Source organism: Daphnia carinata, chromosome 6 (assembly GCF_022539665.2).
Source record: "Daphnia carinata strain CSIRO-1 chromosome 6, CSIRO_AGI_Dcar_HiC_V3, whole genome shotgun sequence".
Lineage (NCBI taxonomy): Eukaryota > Metazoa > Arthropoda > Branchiopoda > Diplostraca > Daphniidae > Daphnia > Daphnia carinata.
In genome coordinates this window covers 10,285,960-10,298,140 of record NC_081336.1, presented here as the reverse complement: position 1 = coordinate 10,298,140, position 12,181 = coordinate 10,285,960, and the positions used below count along the sequence as shown (strand labels likewise).

Below are 12,181 nucleotides of genomic sequence, written 5' to 3'. Positions count from 1 at the left end.
TCAAACAGCATTAAATATATGTGTATTCAATGTGAATATAGTGTGAGACAGTGAGTTTCAATATCTACATTCAAACAGCATCAAATATACGTGTGTTCAATGTGAATATAGTGTGATACAGTGTGTTTCAATATCTACATTCAAACAGCATCAAATATACGTGTATTCAATGTGAATATAGTGTGATACAGTGAGTTTCAATATCTACATTCATACAGCATTCAATATACGTGTATTCAATGTGAATATAGTGTGATACAGTGATTTTCAATATCTACATTTAAACAGCATCAAATATACGTGTATTCAATGTGAATATAGTGTGATACAGTGAGTTTCAATATCTACATTCAAACAGCATCAAATATACGTGTATTCAATGTGAATATAGTGTGATACAGTGAGTTTCAAGATCTACATTCAAACAGCATCAAATATACGTGTATTCAATGTGAATATAGTGTTATAGAATCAGTTTCATGATCTACATTCAAACAGTATCAAATATACGTGTATTCAATGTGAATATAGTATGATACACTGAGTTTCAATATCTACATTCAAACACCATCAAATATACGTGACCTGGAGAATATAGGACCCGGAGAAATAGGACCTTAGGACCCGGAGAAATAGGACCCGGAGAATTAGGACCCAATCATCAATCATATTTTGAAGGGTCCTATTTCTCCCTCATAAGGGTCCTATTTCTCCATAGTAATGGTCCTATTTCTCCTTGGGAAATAGCCCTAAAGCCCGCTGTTATAAAGGAAGAACCGGACGGCTTATGTAGTTTTCCGCACTCCAAACCACGTTATCAATTGCTCGTGTAATCAGTCCATCATAACTTTTTGTTTGAATTCATATTTGTATTTTTTTTGCACGATTACACGCATTATCTATTGCTTTACACAGCTCATGTATAAAAGTTATGTTTATTTTTACACAGTGTTTGATTTTTTGCCCTTGACCTTTCGTTAGTGGCGTTTCCAGTCCTAGTATCGCCCTCCCCCCTGGCTGATATCCTTATTCCATGCGAATTCCCGGAGACGAGGGGCATGCTTTCCCCTAAGTACTCCTTAATACACTGATAAATAATAAAAAAATTATATATATATTATTTAAGACAAGCACATTTTTTAATAAAAAAAATATATGCCGCAAAACCATAAATAGAGACCTACGTGGCAAGAACGAAAATAATGAGTTCCGCTCGGATCATGGAAGGCATGCCAGTGTATTGTTATACAAAACTATCATGGCACGGCTTGTAAATAATGGAACACGAGGCAGCTCATCCATGTCAATATCGGCAATTCATACGATAAGTTTGTTTTTTTTTCGCTAGTTTATTCAGTTTATGCTTTCCTTTCATTTTTCGTTTTCTTAATGTTGATTTATCCCTTTTCTGTTGTTGTTCCTTTCTCTTTTCTTGTTCTTCGATGCGTTCAACCAACTTCTTTCTCGTTTGTGATGTTGATTTTATTCTCTTTCCTAATTGGTTTATCAAGCTCGCAATCAATTCCACATTTTTTTTAACCTATTGCGCTTAGTATTCTTTTATCTGTTAAAATACAGAAAAGTAAAATTAGTTGAAGGTCTATTTTTTTTTGTCGAAATCAAAGTTTACCTTGGCATCTGTTATTTTTCCTTTGTTTGTTTAGTTTCTTCTTCTCCCACTTATCTAACTTCCGTTTAAGTTGAGTTTTCATTTTATCAGAGTCCTGCTTTTCCCCTGAAATTGGATGGCATATGCTGGCTTGCCTTCCTTAAACAAAAAGATTATAGCACATACATACCCTACTAGCCTTTGTCCGTCCCAGGGACATCCCATCTACGTCCTGGCTGGCCGATCGGGACGTCCTATTCTGACGGCAGATGTACGTCACCAGGATGTCCTAATGTCCGGTTTTAGGGACGTCCACTGGAGGACGTCCTACGGACGTAATTAATTGGAAGTCCTGGTAACGTCCTTATTTGGGAGTACTACGGACGTCCTTAGTTGGACGTCTGCAGGATGGCAAATCCGTACGTTCAGTGAACGTACGTATTGGAACATCCGCGGAATGTCCGGATCGCGGCAGCCAAAGGACGCAAGAAAATTTGTTTAAATTAAAATAAAACCATAAATTTTTGGTAATTGATTTACATTTATTTTTACAAAATACAAACAATTAAACAAAAATTTAGCAGGTAACATCAAAAGCCTAAAAGGTCCCGCTTCTTCTTCACTGTCGGTGTAAATGAACTTGCCAGCTCTATCACTAGTTTTCGAACTGGCTTTTTTGGAACCAAGCTGTGTAATGGCTACATCGAAATCGCTGTCGACCGAGGTAATTGATGTTTGCGAAGGTGTTCTCACCTGGACGGAAAGAATAAAAAATGGGAAATTGTGATCGGCGTAGAAACTCGAACAGGAAGATGATTTGAAATACCGGTCTCTTCCATCTACTGTTTGTTTCAGTATCAGAGGTAGCCGATTCGGCACTGATGGAAGATAGCGAGCGGAATCAACGACTTTCGCCCCCATTCATGTACGTGCGTTTGTATGGGTTGTCTTCCTTTAAATGATTGGGACGACCAACGATTCCATTTTTATCCTGCAACCAAATAAATTCAACGCACACAGATTGAGAACTGTTTCCTTGTCATCGATAATTACGGAAAAGCCAAACCTTTTTCATTGCGGGGATGTTCGACTGTACGCCTGCTATGAGTTGAATGACTTGTTCAAAGCCTTCTTTTTGGATCGTTTCCCCACGTAAATATACAAGGTCATAGACATTGGAGCCATGATTGGCGTCAGTTCTGCTGGGGTGATAGTTTTTTGTAGATCAGACAGAGACAAAATCGCTGTTGCTTGTGGAAGGTTTGTTCTCGCAATCGAAAATACGATCGTGATAATTTCTCTCTTCGGCTGACCATGTAACACAAATTTCGAACCTACAGCGAAGAACAGTTTTTACTGACAACTCTGCATTTAACGAGATAAAATAATAAAGTTAATGAGAAGTATGTTCATACCCTCTCTAGGTCTTGTCGTAGCTGTACAAACAATTTCATACGTTCCATATCTTGCTGTTGTTGCTGACTTAATCTTTCCGTTTCAGTGGTTTTGGGCGGTAGCAATGGTCTGTCTCGGTTGGACTGGAAATTTTAAAAAAGAAAATTGATTGCTTGTAGTAGAGTCACATGAATTTGGGAGCACACACCTTTCGTTTAAGAACCCAAAAGTTGAAAATTTGATCAACGACAACGACATCGAGATCAAGATCTAGCGTCCGCGCCGTTTCATTAATGCTGGCATGCTTATAAAAGTCCGATTCGATGAGTTGTAGCCTTTTCACACACAAGTAACTCTAAATAATTAAACGCAAAACGTAAAAATGTTTATGTATCCTATACTTTTGGGCACGGATTAAGTGCCTTTCTTCGACGGTCATTTCTTTTTTCAGCTTTCTAACGGATTGGGTGTTCTCCTCCCCCTCGCCTTCAACATGAGATCCCGTGATCCATATCCAATATTGATATCATGGAAATCAATAATAAGGAATAGTGTTACGTGCTCCTGGACATTTTCTTGGGCACTGCTCAGCGATGGTACCGATTTCGGTTTGCTACCTAAGACGATAATAAATTAATGTAGTTACTAGTTGAAAATGCATCTAAGTGAAATGATAATTAAAGAATGGCTCTCAGATACTATCTAGCAGGAAGATTAGAACGAAAAGCCTTTAAACCATAAAAATAAAATTAATTTAGATTCAATTACACATATGTGTCCATTCATAGCTGGGTGTGTAGTTGGTTTTCTCCTCAACAACAGAATTGGATGTCTTGCTTCTGTAAATTGAAATCCGTTAAAGCTCAGTACTTGCATCTTGAGATTAATGTCTTGACGTAACTAACAGCTGTAATGCTGTTATTTCATCTGAACGATAAGAAAAATGATTACATAAATTTCACGAACAAAAAATCTGTGAAAATCTAGATTACCAGAAGGATGATAGCTATAAGGCAGCTAACAAGTTGGTTCCCAAATGGTTCATGGTAAATCATGCTCTAGTTTCATGATTCTCCTTGAAAGTAACCACCTAAGAAACATTTCGGATTAGTAATGTGTGTCAAATTTCCAACTGCAACTAATAAAATTATGTCTACACTTTAAATACCTTTCCTTCCAAGTAAATTTTTTTCTTCTGTGGTGCTAATGCCAACATGAATTTGAAATGTACCAAAACTGCCAAACCTAGGTAATAGAAAATTTTTAATTTTACTGAAACTAGCCACTTACCTGTCAAACAAACACCGCTTACAATAAGCAACTTCAACGATTCATAGAATTGTAGGATGTTGACACTTCGAGCTTGAAACAGTCGTCTGCTTGTAGTAACCGTTGCCATATATATCGTAAAAAACAATATTTTGCGCAAGGGCAAACAGTGTTTTATTATGAAATTAACGTTTCTTACATTATTTTTATATAATAATTTTCTTAGTTATCTGTGTATTAAGAGGTACTTATGTGCCCTCCCAAGAATCCTCATTGAGGCACGAAGAAAAAAAAAAGTGAATAGCGACACTAGTAAAGGGCGGGTGATGGTAGGCCTGAAAACACCAGTGAAATGCGAAAATCCAAATACTGTATAAACAAAATTACTTTTCTATTAAATGAGCTCTAAAAAGCAATAGAAAAAGCATATAATCCTGCAAAAATATTATGAATGTAAATTTTTTAAAAAAAGTTATAATGCAGTGAAAAGGCGTCATATTGATAACGGTGTTTGAAGTGCAGAAACCAATATAAGCCGTTCGGTTTCTTTTTCAACATATCGGAAAATTAAGCCCATTACACATTTAATTTTTTTAAGATGGAGAAATAGGACCTCAAGGCTGGAGAAATAGGACCCTCAATAGGGAGAAATAGGACCCTTCAAAAAATGTTTGAAGATTGGGTCCTATTTCTCCAGGTCCTATTTCTCCAGGTCCTATTTGTAGGTCCTAAATCTCCGGGTCCTATTTCTCCAGGTCCTATTTCTCCGGCTACCTATAGTGTGATACAGTGAGTTTGAATATCTACATTCAAACAGCATCAAATATACGTGTATTCAATGTGAATATAGTGTTATAGAATCAGTTTCATGATCAAAATTCAAACAGTATCAAATATACGTGTATTCAATGTGAATATAGTGTGATACAGTGAGTTTCAATATCTACATTCAAACAGCATCAAATATACGTGTATTCAATGTGAATATAGTGTTATAGAATTAGTTTCATAATCTACTTTCAAACAGTATCAAATATACGTGTATTCAATTTGAATATAGTGTTATAGAGTGAGTTTCAATATCTACATTCAAACAGCATCAAATATACGTGTATTCAATTTGAATATAGTGTGATACAATGAGTTTCAATATCTACATTCAAACAGCATCAAATATACGTGTATTCAATGTGAATATAGTGTGATACAGTGAGTTTCAATATCTACATTCAAACAGCATCAAATATACGTGTATTCAATGTGAATATAGTGTTATAGAATCAGTTTCATAATCTACTTTCAAACAGTATCAAATATACGTGTATTCAATTTGAATATAGTGTTATAGAATCAGTTTCATGATCTACTTTCAAACAGTATTAAATATACGTGTATTCAATTTGAATATAGTGTGATACAGTGAGTTTCAATATCTACATTCAAACAGCATCAAATATACGTGTATTCAATGTGAATATAGTGTGATACAGTGAGTTTCAATATCTACATTCAAACAGCATCAAATATACGTTGTATTCAATGTGAATATAGTGTGATACAGTGAGTTTCAATATCTACATTCAAACAGCTTCAAATATACGTGTATTCAATGTGAATATAGTGTGATACAGCGAGTTTCAATATCAACATTCAAACAGCATCAAATATACGTGTATTCAATGTGAATATAGTGTTATAGAATCAGTTTCATGATCTAAATTCAAACAGTATCAAATATACGTGTATTCAATTTGAATATAGTGTGATACAGTCAGTTTTAATATCTACATTCAAACAGCACCAAATATACGTGTATTCAATGTAAATATAGTTTGATACAGTGAGTTTCAATATCTACATTCAAACAGCATCAAATATACGTGTATTCAATGTGAATATAGTGTTATAGAATCAGTTTCATGATCTAAATTCAAACAGTATCAAATATACGTGTATTCGTTGTGAATATAGTGTGATACAGTGAGTTTCAATATCTACATTGAAACAGTATCAAATATACGTGTATTCAATGTGAATATAGTATGATACAGTGAGTTTCAATATCTTCATTCAAACAGCATGAAATATACGTGTATTCAATGTGAATATAGTGTGATACAGTGAGTTTCAATATCTACATTCAAACAGCATCAAATATACGTGTATTCAATGTGAATATAGTGTGATACAGTGAGTTTCAATATCTACATTCAAACAGCATCAAATATACGTGTATTCAATGTGAATATAGTGTTATAGAATCAGTTTCATGATCTAAATTCAAACAGTATCAAATATACGTGTATTCAATTTGAATATAGTGTGATACAGTGAGTTTCAATATCTACATTGAAACAGCATCAAATATACGTGTATTCAATGTGAATATAGTGTGATACAGTGAGTTTCAATATCTACATTCAAACAGCATCAAATATACGTGTATTCAATGTGAATATAGTGTGATACAGTGAGTTTCAATATCTGCATTCAAACAGCATCAAATATACGTGTATTCAATGTGAATATAGTGTTATAGAATCAGTTTCATGATCTACTTTCAAACAGTATCAAATATACGTGTATTCAATGTGAATATAGTGTGATACAGTGAGTTTCAATATCTACATTCAAACAACATCAAATATACGTGTATTCAATGTGAATATAGTGTTATAGAATCAGTTTCATGATCAAAATTCAAACAGTATCAAATATACGTGTATTCAATTTGAATATAGTGTGATACAGTGAGTTTCAATATCTACATTCAAACAGCATTAAATATACGTGTATTCAATGTGAATATAGTGTGATACAGTGAGTTTCAATATCCACATTCAAACAGCATCAAATATACGTGTATTCAATGTGAATATAGTGTGATACAGTGAGTTTCAATATCTAAATTCAAACAGCATCAAATATACGTGTATTCAACGTGAATATAGTGTTATAGAATCAGTTTCATGATCTACATTCAAACAGTATCAAATATACGTGTATTCAATGTGAATATAGTGTGATACAGTGAGTTTCAATATCTACATTCAAACAGCATCAAATATACGTGTATTCAATGTGAATATAGTGTGATACAGTGAGTTTCAATATCTACATTCAAACAGCATCAAATATACGTGTATTCAATGTGAATATAGTGTGATACAGTGAGTTTCAATATCTACATTCAAACAGCATCAAATATACGTGTATTCAATGTGATTATAGTGTTATAGAATCAGTTTCATGATCTAAATTCAAACAGTATCAAATATACGTGTATTCAATTTGAATATAGTGTGATACAGTGAGTTTCAATATCTACATTGAAACAGCATCAAATATACGTGTATTCAATGTGAATATAGTGTTATAGAATCAGTTTCATGATCTTAATTCAAACAGTATCAAATATACGTGTATTCAATTTGAATATAGTGTGATACAGTGAGTTTCAATATCTACATTCAAACAGCACCAAATATACGTGTATTCAATGTAAATATAGTGTGATACAGTGAGTTTCAATATCTACATTCAAACCGCATCAAATATACGTGTATTCAATGTGAATATAGTGTTATAGAATCAGTTTCATGATCTACTTTCAAACAGTATCAAATATACGTGCATTCAATTTGAATATAGTGTGATACAGTGAGTTTCAATATCTACATTCAACCAGCATCAAATATACGTGTATTCAATGTGAATATAGTGTGATACAGTGAGTTTCAATATCTACATTCAAACAGCACCAAATATACGTGTATTCAATGTAAATATAGTGTGATACAGTGAGTTTCAATATCTACATTCAAACAGCATCAAATATACGTGTATTCAATGTGAATATAGTTTGATACAGTGAGTTTCAATATCTACATTCAAACAGCATCAAATATACGTGTATTCAATGTAAATATAGTGTGATACAGTGAGTTTCAATATCTACATTCAAACAGCATAAATTGTACGTGTATTCAATGTGAATATAGTGTGATATAGTGGGTTTCAATATCTACATTCAAACAGCATCAAATATACGTGTATTCAATGTGAATATAGTGTGATACAGTGAGTTTCAATATCTACATTCAAACAGCATCAAATATACGTGTATTCAATGTGAGTATAGTGTTATAGAATCAGTTTCATGATCTAAATTTAAACAGTATCAAATATACGTGTATTCAATTTGAATATAGTGTGATACAGTGAGTTTCAATATCTACATTGAAACAGCATCAAATATACGTGTATTCAATGTGAATATAGTGTTATAGAATCAGTTTCATGATCTTTTTCAAGCAGTATCAAATATACGTGTATTCAATTTGAATATAGTATGATACAGTGAGTTTCAATATCTACATTCAAACAGCATCAAATATACGTGTATTCAGTGTGAATATAGTGTGATACAGTGAGTTTCAATATCTACATTCAAACAGCATCAAATATACGTGTATTCAATATGAATATAGTGTTATAGAATCAGTTTCATGATCTCAATTGAAACGGTATCAAATATACGTGTATTCAATGTGAATATAGTGTGATACAGTGAGTTTTAATATCTACATTCAAACAGCATCAAATATACGTGTATTCAATGTGAATATAGTGTTATAGAATCAGTTTCATGATCTAAATTCAAACAGTATCAAATATACGTGTATTCAATGTGAATATAGTGTGATACAGTGAGTTTCAATATCTACATTTAAACAGTATCAAATATACGTGTATTCAATGTGAATATAGTGTGATACAGTGAGTTTCAATATCTACATTCAAACAGCATCAAATATACGTGTATTCAATGTGAATATAGTGTGATACAGTGAGTTTCAATATCTACATTCAAACAGCATCAAATATACGTGCATTCAATGTGAATATAGTGTTATAGAATCAGTTTCATGATCTACATTCAAACAGTACCTAATATACGTGTATTCAATGTGAATATAGTGTGATACAGTGAGTTTCAATATCTACATTCAAACAGCATCAAATATACGTGTATTCAATGTGAATATAGTGTGAAACAGTGAGTTTCAATATCTACATTCAAACAGCATCAAATATACGTTTATTCAATGTGAATATAGTGTGATACAGTGAGTTTCAATATCTACATTCAAACAGCATCAAATATACGTGTATTCAATATGAATATAGTGTTATAGAGTCAGTTTCATGATCTCAATTGAAACAGTATCAAATATACGTGCATTCAATGTGAATATAGTGTGATACAGTGAGTTTCAATATCTACATTCAAACAGCATCAAATATACGTGTATTCAATGTGAATATAGTGTTATAGAATCAGTTTCATGATCTACATTCAAACAGTACCTAATATACGTGTATTCAATGTGAATATAGTGTGATACAGTGAGTTTCAATATCTACATTCAAACAGCATCAAATATACGTGCATTCAATGTGAATATAGTGTTATAGAATCAGTTTCATGATCTAAATTCAAACAGTATCAAATATACGTGTATTCAATGTGAATATAGTGTGATACAGTGAATTTCAATATCTACATTCAAAAAGCATCAAATATACGTGTATTCAATGTGAATATAGTGTTATAGAATCAGTTTCATGATCTACATTCAAACAGTATCAAATATACGTGTATTCAATGTGAATATAGTGTGATACAGTGAGTTTCAATATCTACATTCAAACAGCATCAAATATACGTGTATTCAATGTGAATATAGTGTGATACAGTGAGTTTCAATATCTACATTCAAACAGCATCAAATATACGTGTATTCAATGTGAATATAGTGTGATACAGTGAGTTTCAATATCTACATTCAAACTGCATCAAATATACGTGTATTCAATGTGAATATAGTGTTATAGAATCAGTTTCATGATCTACATTCAAACAGTATCAAATATACGTGTATTCAATGTGAATTTAGTGTGATACATTGAGTTTCAATATCTACATTCAAACAGCATCAAATATACTTGTATTCAATGTGAATATAGTGTTATAGAATCAGTTTCATGATCTAAATTCAAACAGTATCAAATATACGTGTATTCAATGTGAATATAGTTTGATACAGTGAGTTTCAATATCTACATTCAAACAGCATCAAATATACGTGTGTTCAATGTGAATATAGTGTGATACAGTCAGTTTTAATATCTACATTCAAACAGCATCAAATATACTTGTATTCAATGTGAATATAGTGTTATAGAATCAGTTTCATGATCTACATTCAAACAGTACCTAATATACGTGTATTCAATGTGAATATAGTGTGATACAGTGAGTTTCAATATCTACATTCAAACAGCATCAAATATACGTGTATTCAATGTGAATATAGTGTGAAACAGTGAGTTTCAATATCTACATTCAAACAGCATCAAATATACGTTTATTCAATGTGAATATAGTGTGATACAGTGAGTTTCAATATCTACATTCAAACAGCATCAAATATACGTGTATTCAATATGAATATAGTGTTATAGAGTCAGTTTCATGATCTCAATTGAAACAGTATCAAATATACGTGTATTCAATGTGAATATAGTGTGATACAGTGAGTTTTAATATCTACATTCAAACAGCATCAAATATACGTGTATTCAATGTGAATATAGTGTTATAGAATCAGTTTCATGATCTAAATTCAAACAGTATCAAATATACGTGTATTCAATGTGAATATAGTGTGATACAGTGAGTTTCAATATGTATATTCAAACAGCATCAAATATACGTGTATTCAATGTGAATATAGTGTGATACAGTGAGTTTCAATATCTACATTTAAACAGTATCAAATATACGTGTATTCAATGTGAATATAGTGTGATACAGTGAGTTTCAATATCTACATTCAAACAGCATCAAATATACGTGTATTCAATGTGAATATAGTGTTATAGAATCAGTTTCATGATCTAAATTCAAACAGTATCAAATATACGTGTATTCAATGTGAATATAGTGTGATACAGTGAATTTCAATATCTACATTCAAAAAGCATCAAATATACGTGTATTCAATGTGAACATAGTGTTATAGAATCAGTTTCATGATCTACATTCAAACAGTATCAAATATACGTGTATTCAATGTGAATATAGTGTGATACAGTGAGTTTCAATATCTACATTGAAACAGCATCAAATATACGTGTATTCAATGTGAATATAGTGTTATAGAATCAGTTTCATGATCTTAATTCAAACAGTATCAAATATACGTGTATTCAATTTGAATATAGTGTGATACAGTGAGTTTCAATATCTACATTCAAACAGCATCAAATATACGTGTATTCAGTGTGAATATAGTGTGATACAGTGAGTTTCAATATCTACATTCAAACAGCATCAAATATACGTGTATTCAATATGAATATAGTGTTATAGAATCAGTTTCATGATCTCAATTGAAACAGTATCAAATATACGTGTATTCAATGTGAATATAGTGTGATACAGTGAGTTTTAATATCTACATTCAAACAGCATCAAATATACGTGTATTCAATGTGAATATAGTGTTATAGAATCAGTTTCATGATCTAAATTCAAACAGTATCAAATATACGTGTATTCAATGTGAATATAGTGTGATACAGTGAGTTTCAATATCTACATTTAAACAGTATCAAATATACGTGTATTCAATGTGAATATAGTGTGATACAGTGAGTTTCAATATCTACATTCAAACAGCATCAAATATACGTGTATTCAATGTGAATATAGTGTGATACAGTGAGTTTCAATATCTACATTCAAACAGCATTAAATATACGTGTATTCAATGTGAATATAGTGTGATACAGTGAGTTTCAATATCTACATTCAAACAGCATCAAATATACGTGCATTCA

The 12,181-nt window shown here is 32.0% G+C and overlaps 1 long non-coding RNA gene across 3 annotated transcripts; it reads right to left on the bottom strand.

The window, feature by feature from the left end:
* Window positions 1-2,130: 2,130 nt before the first annotated feature.
* LOC130693963 (uncharacterized) lies at window positions 2,131-4,357 on the bottom strand. 3 transcript variants are annotated; one of them, XR_009001836.2, is made up of 10 exons: window positions 4,317-4,335; window positions 4,173-4,249; window positions 3,997-4,094; window positions 3,773-3,931; window positions 3,406-3,621; window positions 3,213-3,339; window positions 3,025-3,147; window positions 2,676-2,943; window positions 2,436-2,600; window positions 2,131-2,362 (listed from the first exon to the last, which is right to left on the bottom strand). It is a non-coding gene; the product is annotated as an uncharacterized LOC130693963 (long non-coding RNA). The 3 variants fall into 3 exon arrangements; XR_009001837.1 differs by having other exon boundaries at window positions 3,406-3,617; window positions 4,173-4,357; XR_009001835.1 differs by having other exon boundaries at window positions 4,173-4,355.
* Window positions 4,358-12,181: the final 7,824 nt, after the last annotated feature.